General features: G+C 35.3%; 1 protein-coding gene across 11 annotated transcripts in view; it reads right to left on the bottom strand.

Annotated features, from left to right (window-relative positions):
- The window catches only part of nsmfb (NMDA receptor synaptonuclear signaling and neuronal migration factor b), a 100877-nt gene extending 85133 nt beyond the window's left edge, over nucleotides 1-15744 (bottom strand). For 10 of the 11 annotated variants that reach the window (XM_087252773.1, XM_087252777.1, XM_087252775.1 and 7 more), the window contains exons 1-4: nucleotides 10257-10295; nucleotides 9570-9642; nucleotides 5086-5139; nucleotides 4744-4810 (exon numbers count right to left, since the gene is read on the bottom strand). The gene's annotated coding sequence lies outside the window, so the exon portion shown is untranslated. Of the gene's footprint in view, nucleotides 1-4743; nucleotides 4811-5085; nucleotides 5140-9569; nucleotides 9643-10256; nucleotides 10296-13413; nucleotides 13536-13645; nucleotides 13736-15668 lie in introns of those variants that run through there. The other variant, XM_087252774.1, reaches the window with a different exon arrangement.
- Between the last annotated feature and the right edge of the window lie 2024 nt (nucleotides 15745-17768).

Genomic DNA, 17768 nt, shown 5'->3' with positions numbered 1-17768 from the left:
TCACTTCCATTCCATCGGTCCTGCATTGGGCAATGTGTGCCGTCTTCACGTGACTACCTCTACCTCAGGAGACCAATTGACCCTTATGCAACTGTATGGCATTGAGCGGAGGTTGGAGATGATCCAACTTTATCTGGGCAGTGACCCAATTACCTGTCCATGTTTTTATTACTTTAAAAAGTACAGGATGCAGAAAGAATAGCTCATATGACTGATCAGATATTGAAGCGGTACCATGAAATGCCCTTGGCTGCATGCATCTAGAGCCCAGTTTATCTTTCTGTGTCCCATTTATCCCATTTCTATAAGTGCAGTTTGCACAGTACTAGTCTGATAGCCAATATGTCACACCTCTTTTATCCACATTCTGCAGAGCTTAAGCATTTCCTCCTCATTTGTTTGAATATGTCATTGATCAGGCCATGTCATGATTGTGGAATGTATTGATCTGTATCACTGCTGACCTGCTTTTCTCTAAGTGCTTACTTAATCAAGGGTGAACTGCGTCACCCCAAGGAATTCAGTCACGCCGCACTCAATTCACAGCCAGAGACAGTGACTAGACCCTCTTTTGCTGAAACCCTGCCAAACTGACGCCCCTGCATAATTATATTTACCCTAACTAAATTTAGAAAACTTAAAATCTGAGAAAAACCAACCAACCGTTTTCGTTTTTTGTTTCCCTCACGGGTGGTTTACTTCTAATACTTCTACATCAGAGTATTTTTATTAGATTGATGGATATTAGGTAGATCAACGCCAAAATCAATTTTGAAAGAGAAACCATTCCCCCCAGACAACAGAGATGAAAGTTGCTTTTGGATACAAAGCGAAAAAAAGATGGAGCAATACAAAAAAGGTATATAATGTATGGGTCTCACTGTGGATAACAATTGTGACAATTTATAAAATCACAAGAAATAAATGCATTTTTATAAAGCACAAAAGTGAAATTGCTAAAGCAAAATCTAAATTAATTTTGTCCCTAGGATTTAATAATCTGCACTCCTAAACAATCACATTTGATGGTGTAAATTGTACAGAAAACGACACTGCCCTAAAACTGCACAGAACATTCCACCAATCAGGGAATTCTATTAAAAACATGGACTAAAAAGTATCAATTCAACCCAGGCTCATTCTGAAAACATAACGCTATATATTTTTCTGGAGCTTGTCAAAATTATCTCAGGAGGAGTATGCTTTTTTGGAGATCTCAAATCTCTCTCGCAAGTGCCATTCACACCTGGTCTTCTTGCAATAATCTACCAGAGGCCGCTGTTGACTGACCCACCCCACTCCTTACCTGAACCCAACCAATAATGTTTTCAAAAGCACTGATTGACTACGTTTTCAGATTTTACCGCATTCTTACCCTGTTATTTACTTGTTTAATTTATGTTTCAGCTTCTGTTTTTGTCTTGGGACTCAAACCCCGTCATCGTGGTCAGCTCCTCTCTGCATCTCAGGTTCGCTGACGTACATGGCGAGCTAACTAGACAAACTAGTAACAGTGGGAAGGCCATCCAGATGGATATCAACTGGTAAGCACAAAAAAAAACAGCGTCATAACACGCCGTAGCATTTATTTCAAAATGTACTTTTAAATGTACCACTTCTGGCTACACAATTCACGATCTCTAGAAACATATATAGGGGTATGTTTTCAAAATGAGCCTATGTTGTATCAATTGCAGGGTGCAAATATTGCAAATCCTAAAAGATGCCTCTGAACTTTCAGTAGGGGAAAATCTGCAATATTTAAAATCTAATTTGACGTGTTTGCTGATTAACGACCATTGGGATCAAATTTCAGTTTTTATGCACAATCCTGGAGATTCTACCAAATGACCATCAAATCAATAACAAATAGAAGAACAAAATTGACTAGGTAAACTACCACACAAACTAGGGCTGTCACCATATCTATTTTTTGCTGGCCGATTGAACCCAAATTAATTGCAATAAACAATGTTAACACTTTATAACTTATATCACTTATTAAAAATAAAGTTTTTTTTACATCATAATAGTGTAATAATTCAGGTACACTGTTTCAAAAAACATTTTATTTTTAAGAATATTTAAACGTCTGAAATTGAAACATGAAAAAAATCTTAAAACAAATAATTAACAATAAATAGTAAATGTAAACTAAGTAGTCTAAGTCAAAAGTAGACAAAGCATCTCAGGTGCCATTTTTTTAATAATCAGGCAGATTCCAAGACAGGCCTGTTTGTTAAATGTTTGCAGCATTTCTTTTTTTAAAGCTGGTTTGTCAAGCATGTTTAACATCTGCATCTTTTTAGCTAAATAATGGTACCTCTCTTTGAGTGTGTGCCATTTCACACTGTCACATTTATATTTGCACTGGCAGGTAAATGCATGCATTATAGTTAACTGTCTGGAAGATCCCTCTCCAGTTGTTCCCATGTTAAAAAAAATGGGCAGGGTGGTTATGTTTTAGGTGTGATTTAAGGTTAGTTGTGTTGACTTTTTTTCATTGACACTGTTCTAAAACAAATTTGACATATCAGCTCATTCACATTAACGGGCTTTCCTTTTTCATTCGGCTTAAAGCTAAAATGTTCCCACATCGGAGCTGTGACTGTGACTGTGACTTTGAAACCAAGTCCATCGCGACTTGTTTTTCCTCACTGACTGTAGTTTCTAAACACGAATCAGTAGGTTCGCGTCTTGCCTTCATCACCTCCACTATCCGCTCTATCTCGCACTTTGTCTGGGTGTGAAGATGCTGCATAAGGCCTGCCTTCCACAGAAGGCAGAATGCAGTGCGTTCAACAAAAAAACTCAGCTTGTTATATTATGTGGCCTATAATCATCATCATCACCTTCTTAAATTTCTTTATGCAATATATAACAACTCCAAAATGAACTGCTCTCATTTTTATATCGCACAATAAGTCAATGTATCAACTATCGCAACAGACCTAACACAAACTTTCACTTGTTCCACTCCAGTAAGAAGGGTTCATTACCCTATTCCCTTCAAAGGGTTTCTCCTCCAGAGTGAATGACAAACAATTGTCATTCCTTTAAAAATGTGCCAATGACGTATACACATCTTGTATTATTCTTCAATTTATTACCAATCATGAGAATTTGCAGACTTTGACATAATTGTAATTAATAATCGGAAAAATTATATACATGCAATAGAAATGTCTACTGAATATGGCACATATATATACACTGATTGCATATTATGAACTCAGTCTTGAGTTCAAATTGGAAAATGCCATGCCAGTGAAAGAAACAGGCTCTCACCAGGCTCAAGTTCAAGATCAACTTAATACTGTTGATCGGTATGAGACACTGCTAAGGAGAACGGCTGGTTCTGTGGTATTTTTATTTATGGGATTTCATGTTCTCTCCAGCTCTTCAGAAATAGTACTTGGTTTGAGAATGTGAGCCACAAATCTTTTCCACTAACAAACAGGGGATGTGTGCAACAGATTTATTTGCCTTTCGAAGCTCTACACTTTTGTTGCCAGACAGCTCGCAGTAAAGATTCTTCAGCCGCTCGTCTCACTGGCTGCAGTTCACCTGTTCTTCTGCCAACTCTTCATTCTAAAGCCTTTCAATCCACATACAGATCTCTGAGACCTTATCCAGCTTTCATCATACCGAGCTGTTTAAAAGCCCTCATAAAAGCGTCACTGCCCTGAACCACACCAAACTCTCTTTAGAGGTATTATTTAAACTGTTCCATTATACCAAGTAGCCCCATATTTTCTCCCTTACGTACCCAAGCATATCTGCTGAACTGTTATTCTCTCTGTTAAAAGGCTTTTGAGGGCTGGCCAGGGTCACGTATCTGATTAGATTATGACTTTAAGTGGAGCTCTGGGCTGTGACTTTGAATATGTTGCCAGCAGGTAGTTAATCTTGAAGATAGCTGGAGGTGAAAAGGACAAAGGAAGGAGAGGCGCCTCAATACTAATCAGCTCAAAAGTCAATCAGAACTGAAAGACTCACACATGGAGCAAAATTCAAAGTGTCGAGAGGCAGATTTTATAGGATGTGACCTCAGACCAATAAAGAAGCAGTCAATCATGCCAACAAAAAACTCAGGAACATAAAAGAGCTACTATTCCTGCTTTAACAGGAAATGAACTACAACTTGTACTTACTCTACTTGGTGATTATTTTTATTTATTACAAATGTGACGACCCCAGGATTCCAGTTAGGAAGTGACAGGTCCTGATTGGGTGCCTGCTTGCTCACCAATTGGTTTAAAGAATAAAAATAAGAGTGTTGTGCTAGCTTCTAAAAGTGTGGCTACTTGACACGAGGACGTCCAAGGCCATCTCTTTCATTCTGTAACCTTATGTTTTTGTTTTGCAATATTTATGTCATGTAGTTAAAGTAAGTTGTGATTATATTCTTAGTTCTTTATCTTCTTATTTGTTTTTTCCCTGATGTGTTGTTCTGTTAGTTATATGTATAATATAGAAGTTGCATACAGATCCTTTTGTTGTCTGAGCTCTTTTATGTTGCAACTCAAACGAGGGGTTCATAACACAAGGTTGTCTGGAATACTTAATTCTGATTGGGCAATCACACAATTCCAGTATATGTTATCACCAAATAACAACCAACTACGTAATGACATACTCATCTATCTAACAGCTCAGATCAGTGTTTTGTGTCTAACTGGTTAGGTTTGTGGCAAATATCCATAAAATAATTGGTTAATATCACAAAAGGTTTATTCTCACCCCTTTATGATGCTACAAAACCACTCTGTTTCACGTTAGGGTCCTGATCACTCTTCCAGGGTTTATTCTGTGAATGATGACAACAAGGGTTTATTATGTGATATTCTGTAGATGTACATTTTAATTTATATACCTATACTATTATATTATACCTATGCCATTATATCTATTTAATCACCAAAGCAATGTGTTAGCTGATAGTTGGATGGAATAGCTGAATCATGCGAGTCATGAGAAAAGTCTAATAAAAACTGTTGAGTTCACTGGCACAGAGAGAGACCTCCTCTTTTATTGAAGTGCAGATGGTCTCATTCTTAGGAAAGTATTTAGAATTTTCTCTACCTTTGTGATCTTGACATCCATTTTCTCCAAGTAATTCTCCAGCTGCTGCTCTGTCTGAAACAGATACAAACATCAAAGCACCAAAATTACCACTGCACTGATTACAGAACTCTCATGAAAGCAACAAAAACATTTAGCTTTACTTTTCTTAGGATGTTGCTTTCACACCTGGCTTGTTGTTTTAGAACCTTGCACATATATCTCAGTTCATTTAAGCATTTCTGAACACGAAAGTCAACCTCGGATCTGCACAAAAATAATAGCTGCGTCCCAGATGGCACACTATACACTATGCGCTATGTACTTATGCACTTGCACTTACTCAACAGCAAAGTATATGTATGTAGTGTCATCTCAAATGGAACAAAATTCTTTACTAGGCGGAAATTCTAACCTTTCCCTGATGACATTTGATGGTTGCCAAATTAGTGAATAAATTACTAAACTACCAAATAATACCTGCTACGTGTACAACCGGATTCGGAAGGCGGCAGAATCACCCTCAAGCTAGAAGAATTTTGCTTTCTTACTAAAAAATAAATAGAGTAATCCAACAAGAGTGCCAGAAAGCATGGGTTAACCTGGAGCAAAGACAATTTGAAATACCGGACTGAAATTTGGCTGAAAGAATATACAAAATAGATTAATATACATGAACACAGATGAACGTTGATAAAGATTTATCACAATTATAACAAAAAAAAAAAAAAAAAAAAAATATATATATATATATATATATATATATATATATATATATATATATATATATATATATATATATATATATAATATATATAATATATAATAATAATAATAATATATATATATATTTATATATATATATATATATATATATACCTATATATATACATATATACCTATATATATACATATATATATATATATATATATATATATATATATATACATATATATATATATATATATATATATATATATATATATATATATATATATATATATATATATATATATATAATGCCTTGTTTGTAAACCATTGTGTAAAAATAATAATAAAAAAAGACGATGTGCTTTAGAATATATAACAAAGCTATAGTAAAACAATCAAAGGCACATGTTTTCTGCTTGTTGTGGTCTTGTCCAAGGTCCTGAAACTCTAAGTGGACTATGAATGGTGCTAAATTATTCAACAAAACAAAGCCCCCAATTATTCAGTTTTGACTTTCTTTATTTGTTCACGATGCTCTCCATAATCAGGCAGAGCTTTTTGCTTCATGCCTTTACTTTTCTTTAGTTCAGCAACACTGCACTCGTTTATATTCACGTGCTGCCTCTGATTCTCCAGCATATTTAATTTATATGAAACGTCTAATGTTCAATAATGCTTCGCTGCATTGTACAAAAACAGTCTAAAGTGCATTTCACTTTACACGATCCCTGCATATAAAGAAAGAGAGGCTGATGGAGCTACAGCATATTTTCTTAATGGTATTACGCAATATCTCTTGTATAAGCACTTAGATTGTTGTACTGTAATTCTATGCACAAATTCTACGGTATGGAGGAACAAGAACATTAATGATAAAAAAAAAAAAAGCGCTTGTATAATTCACAAAGTTGACTTTAAAGGTTATAGAGGGTCAAGAGACCATAATGGTTTATGTAAGAGAGCCTTTTTCAATTCATAGTTGGGTAGCCTTATGGTCCGTTTCCACTGAGTGGTATGGTACGGTACGCTTTTATGGCCGTTTCCACTGTCAAAATGTACCAAAAATCGAACCATGCCTTATCACTTTTTGGGTACCTTGTTGCTAGCACAACAAAAGGGTAGCAAAAGGCAAAGCAAGATGCACAGCTGAACGCTATTGGATTCCAGATATTCGTCACTAGCTCGTGCACAAGCCAGAAGAATGAAAAAAAAACATAATTTTAAATACAAAGCCAAGACATTACATCATAATACTATATACATATAATAGCAAACAATGGTCAACCAGAGTTTAAACAAACCTTGTCGTCGTCTTGATGAACAGCCACAAAGAAAAGAATCTATCCTATGCCCAATAGTAGTTTAGCCCGTCTAGAAACGCGAGCGATTTCACTTTTTCGCTTGCGGTCGCCACGCATCTATATTTGAAATAACAAACTTCTTGAGCTGATGATTATAATGTACGTGTGATTATTGAAGTGCTTCTGACATCCAATCCTTTCAGAAACAAACAAACACAAGAGTGACGCGTCAAAAAAACAAAGGAAAAGCCCGACAAAACAAAGGAGCAAATGATTCTTTCAGCAACCTAAAACATGAACTGACTATTATGAACTCGGAATGACGAAATTACTCTCTAACAAGAGGTTACATGTGCTGTTGAAGATTAAAGACACAGATGAGAAGTTGCACTGACTGTGGGCTATATGTTGTGTGTGGTTTTTGAGCCCAAAAAAAGGACTAAATGTATGCTGTGTGTAGTTTTTCTGTAATTGGTAACATATCAGAACCTGTAAGGGGCTGTATGTGTTAATATTTATTGTATTTATTTATTTATTTTATATAATTGCAGAAGTTACAGTAGGCTATTTTTATATTTCGCACTTGGGCGAAAATATCACTTGGATTGATCCACAGTTATAATCAAATCATGTTCATAGAAAGGTTAGTAATGAAAATTTATACACAAGTATTTATGTGTATATAAAGCATCTGTTTTGTGAAAAGTGCTTCTCATATGATATGTGATCAACCAGTAAAGCTTTACTTTGAAATTTCCTAAAACTTGTCATATATCATGCCCGCCATTAGTACCCTTTTGGCAGTGGAAACACAAGCCTGATAAAAGGTTACAGGTCACCTAACTGGTAGGTCACCTTCTACCGAACTGTACCGTACGACTGAATGAAAACAAGCCATTAGACAGCAGTGAATCGAAGAGACCTTTTTTTTTTCATTACAATTTGCTTAAATAACAAAAGAAAAGTTCCATGATACATGTTTTCATGACTTTTTAAAAAGAAAGACAAAGTGTGAGACTGATAACATCAGCCAGGAGAGAACAATGTCAAATTTACATGTATCGCCAATAGAGTGCTACATTAGAAAGACTTTGCACAGCATTAACTTAAAAAGATACTATAAATGCAATAAGTATAGCTTTATAAAATCAAAATTGAGAATGTACGATGCTGATGGCCGTTAAATGCATCATCACAGTTTTGTGAAAAAGGTCTGTACTATCAGTCAGGCAATAAATTGACTCGGGTTTTGTTTCAATTTAAAGATCTTTACTGAATTTTCAAGCATCATTCACAATAAACTCCGGTCAAAAAACTGTGTTGCTCTGCCTTTCTTTTAACTTTCCTATTTCATAATAAAACTTAACAGTCCAATAAGGACGGAGCAAACCATTACAAACAAAGGAGTAGGTGTGGATTCAACAAATGTACACAACTAAACATTTCAACATGTGTAAACTTTACATGAATTTAAGCACTATTAATAATTATATTAAATCAAATTATGGGTTTTATTACTATTTACAGGGTCCATTTGACCTTTTAGAATAGGTATAGGGGGTAAATATGTAATATGTATATTACACGCAATAATTTACAAAAAATATTTTGTTTAAACTAAATTGAACCACTAATTAATATTAACCGCTTTATTTATTAACTGCATTATCTGATCTATTGTGAATAAAAACACCTCATTGTTGATGTTACCACATATTAAGCTTAGCAAATAAATTATTTTCTTATGTGCATTTCAGCTTTTTCCTAGATGTCTAAAATAGCTCAAGGTTTTCCTTCAGCACAGGTACTTTAGCTTTCAGAATTTGTCCTTGCTGTTTAAAAAAAAAACCTTGCAGACAGTTTCTTTAATTGAAAAATTCAGTTTCTGCTGATATAACTATATAGTCGGCTGCATTTTTTTTTTTTTTTTGCATCTGCAAGGATACAAGCATCATCAGCATACATTTGACAGACATCAAGAAAGTTATTAACATATATGCTGAACAGCAGTATAGAGACCTACTGTAGCTTGACACTTTATAGGAGAGGAACATCATAATCTTGATATCATTTAAACCCTGCTCCTCACACTGCACATTACTGCTTGAATGAATTATAATAGTGACACCTGATAAAAAATTAGTGCGACAATTTAGGCACATTTTTTTCTTCATGAATAAAGTAGAAGCAATTTGAATAGTAGTTACTTTTTCATATATTTATAAAATGCGCAGGTTGACTTTTAAAATGGTGTCTGTGAATGTGTGCATGGTGCCGAAATAAATCAGTGCTGGTTGTTGTTTACTTTAATATTATGACTCAATTCAAAGGGAGGAAAACTCTTCGTGTGTGCAGTAAACCAATATAACCTAACTCAATATACAGCAGACAGCAACCTCAGAGTCATTCTTCTAGTAAAAAGTAAATGAAGAGAAGAAATAAATGCAGTGTGTGAATGTGGGTGTAAGCTAAATAGGGTGCTCATTCTTCACCTTCCATGACAGCCTGCTTTACTGGCTCTGTTTTGGTCGGGTCACTAAAGGAAGCATCGGGACAGGTCACCACCTGTGTGAAAGAAAAAAAAAAGAATTCGGTCATTGTTGTGGGCTCTGAGGATAGTTTGGAAGTTGTTCCTAAAATTGATTATAAGGAAGACTTGAGTACATATGATTTGAGTACAAAACTGGGGAATCCTTAACCAGTCCAGAGGATAACGTTAGTTTTCTTTGGTTAAAACAAATTAAGTAACTTATCAGGGTAGTTTAAATGGTAAGTGTTGGAATAATAATCGATGTAATCGTGAAATGATGACACTCATCTGTTTAGGGGTTGTTCTGGCTATAAATAAAAATAAACTGTCTTAATAAAATGCTCTAGAATCAAAAACTAATAATGAACGTTAGTGGATCAAAAACGTAAGGCAAGTGATCACAGATTCACATAACAAATGCCAATTATGAAATCTTATTTCTTTAAAAACAATGGTCTTCACTGCCTAGTTGAGATACGACATAATGTGGGTCTCAGGCTGGACAAGAACCATTGCATTTGACTTAATTCCTTGTTGCGCGCAATTTAATATAAGGCGAGAAAAGGGCATACTGCAGCTGCGTTTGCGTTTACACGGTATAAATCTCTTTTTACACTTGTACAACAAAACGAACGTCTATATACATTACCGATGGCGTAAAAGCAACCGTGTGAAATTTAAAATCCTCACGTTAACCTTTCACCGGATGTTTATCAGTGGTTGAAAGACACTTGACGAACGAACGCCGAGACTCGCGAGATGAATGATTCTTTTGAGTCGGTTCCTTTCACTTGAATGAGTCACTTTGAATTTTTGCCGCGGCGTATTACTGGTGTTACATCACTAGCAGAGAACATTCTACTAATTTATGAAAAATCTGAAACATACATAAACGAAAGGCAAATTAATTGTTTTAAAATGTATATTATTTTATTGTTATTAAACATTATTTTTGAACATTAATTATTTTATAATTATTTCGTATTTATAATACAGGGCAGTTGTTCAAGCTATTTTAAACAGTAAATTAACAAAAACCCAGAAAGAACACCAAACAAATTGGCCAAACTATATTAAGCCATATGATAAACCAGTTGTATTTAAATTTTTGCCAACATTTTTATTTAAATTAGCAGGCCTACAGAAAGACTGAGTAAAGAATAGATTTAGCATGCGTGCTAGAATGATGAGTATACGGGGCCTCACTGGAGAACATATGGCATCAGTGTGGATGCAAGGCTAACACTGCTGTTGTCTTCTTTGTCTGTCAGTCAGCTATGATGCCTCGTGTATATCCCTACAGTAAGCCTAAACTTAACATAAACTGTAAACTTATCAATTCTGATTGAAATATTGTCACACTGTAGATGTTGATCCAGGAACATGTCTTGGTGAACTCACACTAACTGTTACAACTACTCCCGGTCTCCCAACAGAATCACACAAGAGGAAGAAAACATTTGGCTACAAAGAAATCAGATCATAAAGCTTGGATAAAGATAAGGCTTGCATAAACAGTAGGCCATAATAAAAAAGAAACATGAGTGACACAAACAGGCTAATGTCCAAACTCTTAACACATCTCGCTTACAGTACTTGGTTAAGATGTTGTGGATTATTTTATTTATTTACATTATAACAAATACTTACAGTATGTCTGATCTGATCTGTCTTATATAGCATGCAGACACTGTTACGGAGCATGATAGATGTACAGACTCAGGTAATTTCTCAAATTTTTAAGGTGGCACAGATTACTTGGGCCGGATGTAAAATGTGTTATTTGGCCCACATGTAAAAATAATAATAATATATGGGCCACATAAGTTTGGCCAATCTTGACCCACATTTACAATACAATTTTATTATTTTCAAATAAAGAAAAAAAAATACTACTAATCATGTCGCTTCAAGAAAAAGCACGCCCATAGCATGCCTAAAGTGCAATGATTCATAGGTTTTTCAATTTCACTGCAGCCCAGACACCAACATATCTGGCCCAGTTTAGGCTCAGATTCGGGTTATTAACTTGGCTGAGACTTGGCTTAGATATGGTCCATATTTGGCCCTTGTCTGGAAGTCAGACTTGGTCCAGTCATGTACCGTAATTCACTGCGGCATGTGGGCCAAGCAAAAGCTAATTATGTGGGCCAGAGATATTTTGCTATGTGGGTAGCACCACATTTCAAATTCAATTTCTAATTTCCCAATTTCAAAGCACCAGGGATTCCATAAGAGCCTTTTGATCCCACTTATCGACTCTTATGTGCTTTCATGTCTGCGAGAGAGCTGACCTGGTGACTTACCAGAAGCTTCTGTGCTAATCTAATCACTAGCAAGCGAACAAAGAAAGGAGTGAATTTCATTTAAACAAAGTTCATTTGAACCTGCATGCTGACGTACATTTGGGGTGATCATTCCTCATAGTCAAACTATTAGGAGATATCAATAATATTTAAGTGTGGTAACCTGTGTTAGTCAACAGCTCAAACCAGTAAATCATTAGTATGAGCTCTGCACATTAGTGTGCAATTTGCACATGCAAATCAAGTACCATAGCTCAATGCAGATCAATACTGTGCTGTGCTTTTTACAGTTAATGGGTAGATCACCCAGAAGAGAAGATTTATTCACCATTTACTCATCCTCAATGCTTCCAAACCTCTGAGTTTTTAAAGAAGACATTCTAAAGAAAGCTGAAAACCAGCAATCATTTACATCTATAGTATATAGGAATTATTGTGGAAGTCATTGGTTACTGGTTTCCAGCTTTCTTCAAAGTAAATAATTTTGTGTCCAACAGAAAAAAGAAACAGGTTTGTGACAAGCAAAGTGTGAGCAAATGATCATAACTTTCAGTTTTAGCTTAAATATAGCATTAATAAGCCTATAAATAAACATGCGCTGTTTTAAAAACGTTGTAAACTTGTAAAACTCATTCTTGATTACATTTGATGAACTGAACAGACCATTTAATCCCAGTTGTTTTGCACACGTCCTGTCTTGTTGATATCATTTTACGCATTAGTATATGGAGACATGTTAATACGCAGCTGTCAATCAATTTGGTGGGTGGGGAAATCACACTCCTACTGTACATCATGTTGCGGTGGGCCTCAAAAATCCTATTTTAATTTTAACTTAATTATGGATCCTATATTTGTAGTATACATATCAGTCTACAGAATTTTTAACATTGTACATACACATTTGTTTTACATTTATATCTATTATATCTATTTACAGCTATATTTTGTTGCTGACAAAAGTGTATTAAAACATTAACTGTTTTTAATGGCTTAAATGAATAAAAGTCGATTCAGAACTGCAAGATATTATAAGCAGAATCAGAACTGCCTAAAACAACTCAGATCTGTAAGAAACTAGAAGTAAGAACATTTTATAGACAAAAAAACATTAAGGAAACATGCCTTTAAATACAGCATCTGAAAAATGTACAATGACTGCAAAATTATTGCAAACAATTTATATGTATTAAATTTAAACAAACAAATTAAATGTAGTAATGTTCCACTTAATTTGTTTGTTTAAATTCAGCCCAAATAAATCGTTTACAACCACATAACCTTAACATTTTTTTTGTAAATCTAAGGAATCATCTTGGAATTTTTTTCTGTGTATTTAGGTACAGTAACCAAAACTAAATATTTAACTGCATTCTGTTGAGCTAATACAAAATAATGCACACTGAGGTATAATGGTCAGTCTGTAAACTCAAAGACATGGTCAGATTTTCTACAGTTATTTAGTACTTTTTTTGTGAGACGTGGTGCTGCATCACTCACACTGGGCTCTTGATCTTGTAGGACAGATCATCAAGTTAGTCTCTACACCAAAGTACATCAAATGCAGTCTTTCCATGCAGGCAGCCAGCTTCCTAGTCAGCACAGAAAGTCCATTCATACTGCTGAAAGCCAAGAAAACCAAAAGCAATGATGAGAAGATGAAAGGACGCTCTCAGCAATCTAATCAAATTTGCCAATCTCCAGAGGGCCAATTGTGATCTTTTATACTCACAGTAGTGGATGTCTTTTAAGATGCACAAATCAAACAGACCCCAGTCTTCAGACAAACAGGATTGTAAGTCAAAAGAGCACACCTGTCCACCTGTCTCATTGTTAATGGAGCAAAAGATCCTAATCATTTTATGGTTGCAGGAAAATGTGTTTGAGTGGTGATCATGTGTAGAGACAAAATTCATTAGCATAATGGCAGGATTTATAGCACTTGGTAAGTATGTATTGAAGCCAGGCCATTGATCATTAATCATTGTACATGTGTTTCTCTTTCTCTATCTGCATGAGCCTTGATCCATATAATTAGCATGGATATGTAAAGTTTAAATGTCACAGGTTAATGTAAGTTGCACAGCTCTCAGTCTGAATGTAAGATTTGACCTCGCATAGCCCTGCATTATTAATTCCATATTCAGTCATCAGTATTTCTCCAACCTTCACTCTCTCAGGCAGTGTTTCCATAGCAGCGACCACCCAGACAAAGAGTCTCCATAGTAGGTGAGATCTATGTCATTTGCTGGCGTCGCAGAGTCAACGCAATCAGCCGCTGGAAGCCGGATTTGAAGGAGGAATTGTGTTCCAGACTTAATTGCTGAATTTAGTCTGCATAACTGCATAATTAACAAAATGTCCCAAAAGTTTGGGGTCTGTAAAAGTTTGTATGCATGAAAATGTATACATATATATATATATATATATATATATATATATATATATATATATATAGTTACAGTATTCACCATTCTTGATCATTTTCATGCATACGAACTTTTACAGACCCCAAACTTTTGGGACATTTAGTTTATTATGCAGTTTTCTTTATATATTTGAAGAATTATTAGCCGCCTTTGATTTTTTTCTTTTTAAAATATATCCCAAATGATGTTTAACAGAGCAAGGAAATTTTCACAGTGTGTCTGATAATATTTATTCTTCTGGAGGAAGAATTAATTGTTTTAATACAGCTAGAATAAAAGCAGTTTTTAATTTTTTTAAAGCCATTTTGACGTCAAATTTATTAGCCCCTTTAAGCTATATTTTCGATAGTCTGCAGGACAAGCCATTTGTTATACAATAACCCAATAAACTAATTACCACAACCTGCCTAGTTAACCTAATGAACTTAGTTAAGCCTTTAAATGTCACTTTAAGCTGAATACTAGCGTCCTAAAAATATTAAGTAAAATATTATTTACTGTCTTCATGGCAAAGATAAAATAAATCAGTTATTAGAGTTGAGTTAATTTAAAACTATTATGTTTAGAAATGTGTTGAAAACATCTTCTCTCCGTTAACCAGAAATTGGGAGCAAAAAAACGGGGGCTAATAATTCTGACTTCAACTGTATATTAGGAAGCATAACAAGCCATGAACAATTTGTAATGTTTTTTTTTTTTTCATCATACTCTGACAAAAAAAATTATTTTTGCATAATTGTTGCAAACAATTTGTGTTGACTTTAAACAAACAAATTAAATTCAGTAATGTTCTACTTAATTTGTTTGTTTAAATTCAGCCCAAATAAATTGTTTACAAACTTTTAACTTAAACAAATGAGTAAATCCAATGAATCATCTTTGAATTTTTTTTTCAGTAGTTGAATTTATTTCATAGGTTGAAATATGTATATTTTGTACTATTTTTACAGAATCAAAACAGTGAGATTTTATTATACTTAATATATACTATAGTACAATTCACAAATAACAATTAACATTTTTGGAATCGGAAGACTGAAAGGGTTTAGCATTAGACAGTCTTTGGGCAAACTACCTAATTTAAAGTTTGGAAAAGTGTAAATAGTTTTGACTTTGGTAACCTTTCAAAGAAAAAGTCCACATTTATGATTTCTTACTTCTTATTTCTTTCTTTACTTACTGTAAACTATTGGTGGAAACAACATTTAAATCTGTTTTTAACAATGATTTTTTTTTTTTCTAAAAGAAAATGGCAATGAGCCAGACTGGAGTAATAAAATGTACCTTCACCTTCAGTTGAATAAATTACATTATAAACACACTCACCGGCCACATTGTCATGTTCAAGAAACCTGAGAGGATTCATGCTTCACTGTATGATATGGGACAATATTCAGCTGGAAGTAGACATCAGAAAATGGACATGGTCAGCAACAATACTTAGGTAGGCTGTGGCGTTGACACAATGCTCAATTGGTACTAATGGGCTGAAAGTGTGCCAAGAAAATATCCCTCACACCATTACACCACCAGCAGCAGCCTGAACTGTTTTTCCAATCTTTTATTGTTCAATTTTTGTGAGATGGTGTGAACTGTAGCCTCAGTTCCCTGTTCTGAGATGAGAACTGTGGTCTTCTGCTGCTGTAGCTCATCCGCCTCAAGGTTGGACATTGTGAGTTCAGAGATGCTCTATTTGCATACCTTGGTTGTAATGAGTGGTTATTTGAGTTACTATTGTCTTTTCATTAGCTGGAACCAGTCTGGCCATTCTTCTCTGACCTCGGCATCAACAAGGTATTTGCGCTCACAGAACTGCCGCTCACTGGATATTTTCTCTTTTTTGGACCATTCTCTGTAAACCCTATGGTTGTGTGAAATTCCTAGTAGATCAGCAGTTTCTGAAATACTCAGACCAGAATGTGTGGCAGCAAAAACAATAGCACATTCAAAGTCACTTGAATTAACCCCATTCTGATGCTCAGCTTGAACTGCCGCAGACTGTCTTGACCACGTCTATATGCCTAAATGCATTGAGTTGCTGCTATGTGATTGGCTGATTAGAAATTTGCCTTAAAGTGCAGTTGCATAGGTGTACCTTATAAAGTGGCCGGTGAGTGTATATTGGTAACACTTTAAAATAATGGTCTATAGGTTAACTAAAGTTTGAATTTGAATAAATGTTTATCTGTGATTAAAAATGGCATACAAGATCATACTTATTTCACGTGAGTAAAGGCATTAAGGTTGACGCAGTGGCGCAGTAGGTAGTGCTGTCGCCTCACAGCTGGCTCGAGCCTCGGCTGGGTCAGTTAGCATTTCTGTGTGGAGTTTGCATGTCCCTGTGTTCGCATGGGTTTCCTCCAGGTGCTCCGGATTCCCCCACAGTCCAAAGACATGCAGTTCGAGTGAATTGGGTAGGCTAAATTGTCCGTAGTGTATGCGTGTGAATGAGTGTGTGTGGATGTTTCCCAGGGATGGGTTGCGGCTGGAAGGGCATCCGCTGCGTAAAAACGTGCTGGTTAAGTTGGCGGTTCATTCCGCTGTGGCGACCCCGGATTAATAAAGGGACTTAGTCGACAAGAAAATGAATGAAATGAACAAATGCAATAACTAGTGGATCATGTTAAACTATAGTTTGAAAGTCAAGTTTACATACAATAAAGTTATTATGCCTCAGAAAAGGCTCAGATGATAGTGTCAAGGTTTTGGAAGTATCTAGTTGGCTAATTGACAACATTTGAGTTAATTGGAGGCACAACTGTAGAATAGTACTTCTCAAATCTCAAACAGCTTACAAGCCTAGGAACACCTGTCCAACAGTGAAGTACGGCAGCATCATGTTGCGGAGGGACTGGTCCACTTCACAGCATAGATGGCATCATGAAGAAAGAACATTATGCAGAAATACTAAAGCAACATCTCAAGACATCAGCCAGGACATTCAAACTTGGCCACAATCCGGTCTTCCAAACAGACCATGACTTAAGCATACTGACAAATAAGTTAAAATGTGCTTTAAGGACAACAGAGTGAATGTATTAGAGTGGCCATCACAAAGCCCTGAACTCAATCCTATAGAAATTTGTTGGCAGAGTTAAAAAAAGCTTGTGTAAGCAAGACAGCCAACAAAACTGATTCAGTTACACCAGTTCTGCCAGGAGGAATGGGCCAAAATTCCTTCAAACTATTGTGAGAAGCTCTTGGAAGGATACCCAAAACATTGGGTAAAAATTACTCATTATTCTGGCATTTAGCAAATGTAAATCATTTAGGTAATCCTAACGGACCTAAAATAGTAAACGTTTAGTATAATTTACCATCAGACATTTAAAACAAAAAATGGCTATGTTCCTTTTTTTTTAGTGTGTATGTAAACTTCTGGTTTCAACTGTATATTTTGTAATGTCATGTGGCACATTCAAACCT

This window comes from Danio rerio, chromosome 5 (genome assembly GCF_052040795.2).
Source record: "Danio rerio strain M-AB ecotype USA chromosome 5, GRCz13ab, whole genome shotgun sequence".
Classification (NCBI taxonomy): domain Eukaryota; kingdom Metazoa; phylum Chordata; class Actinopteri; order Cypriniformes; family Danionidae; genus Danio; species Danio rerio.
This window is presented reverse-complemented; position numbering and strand designations above follow the sequence as displayed.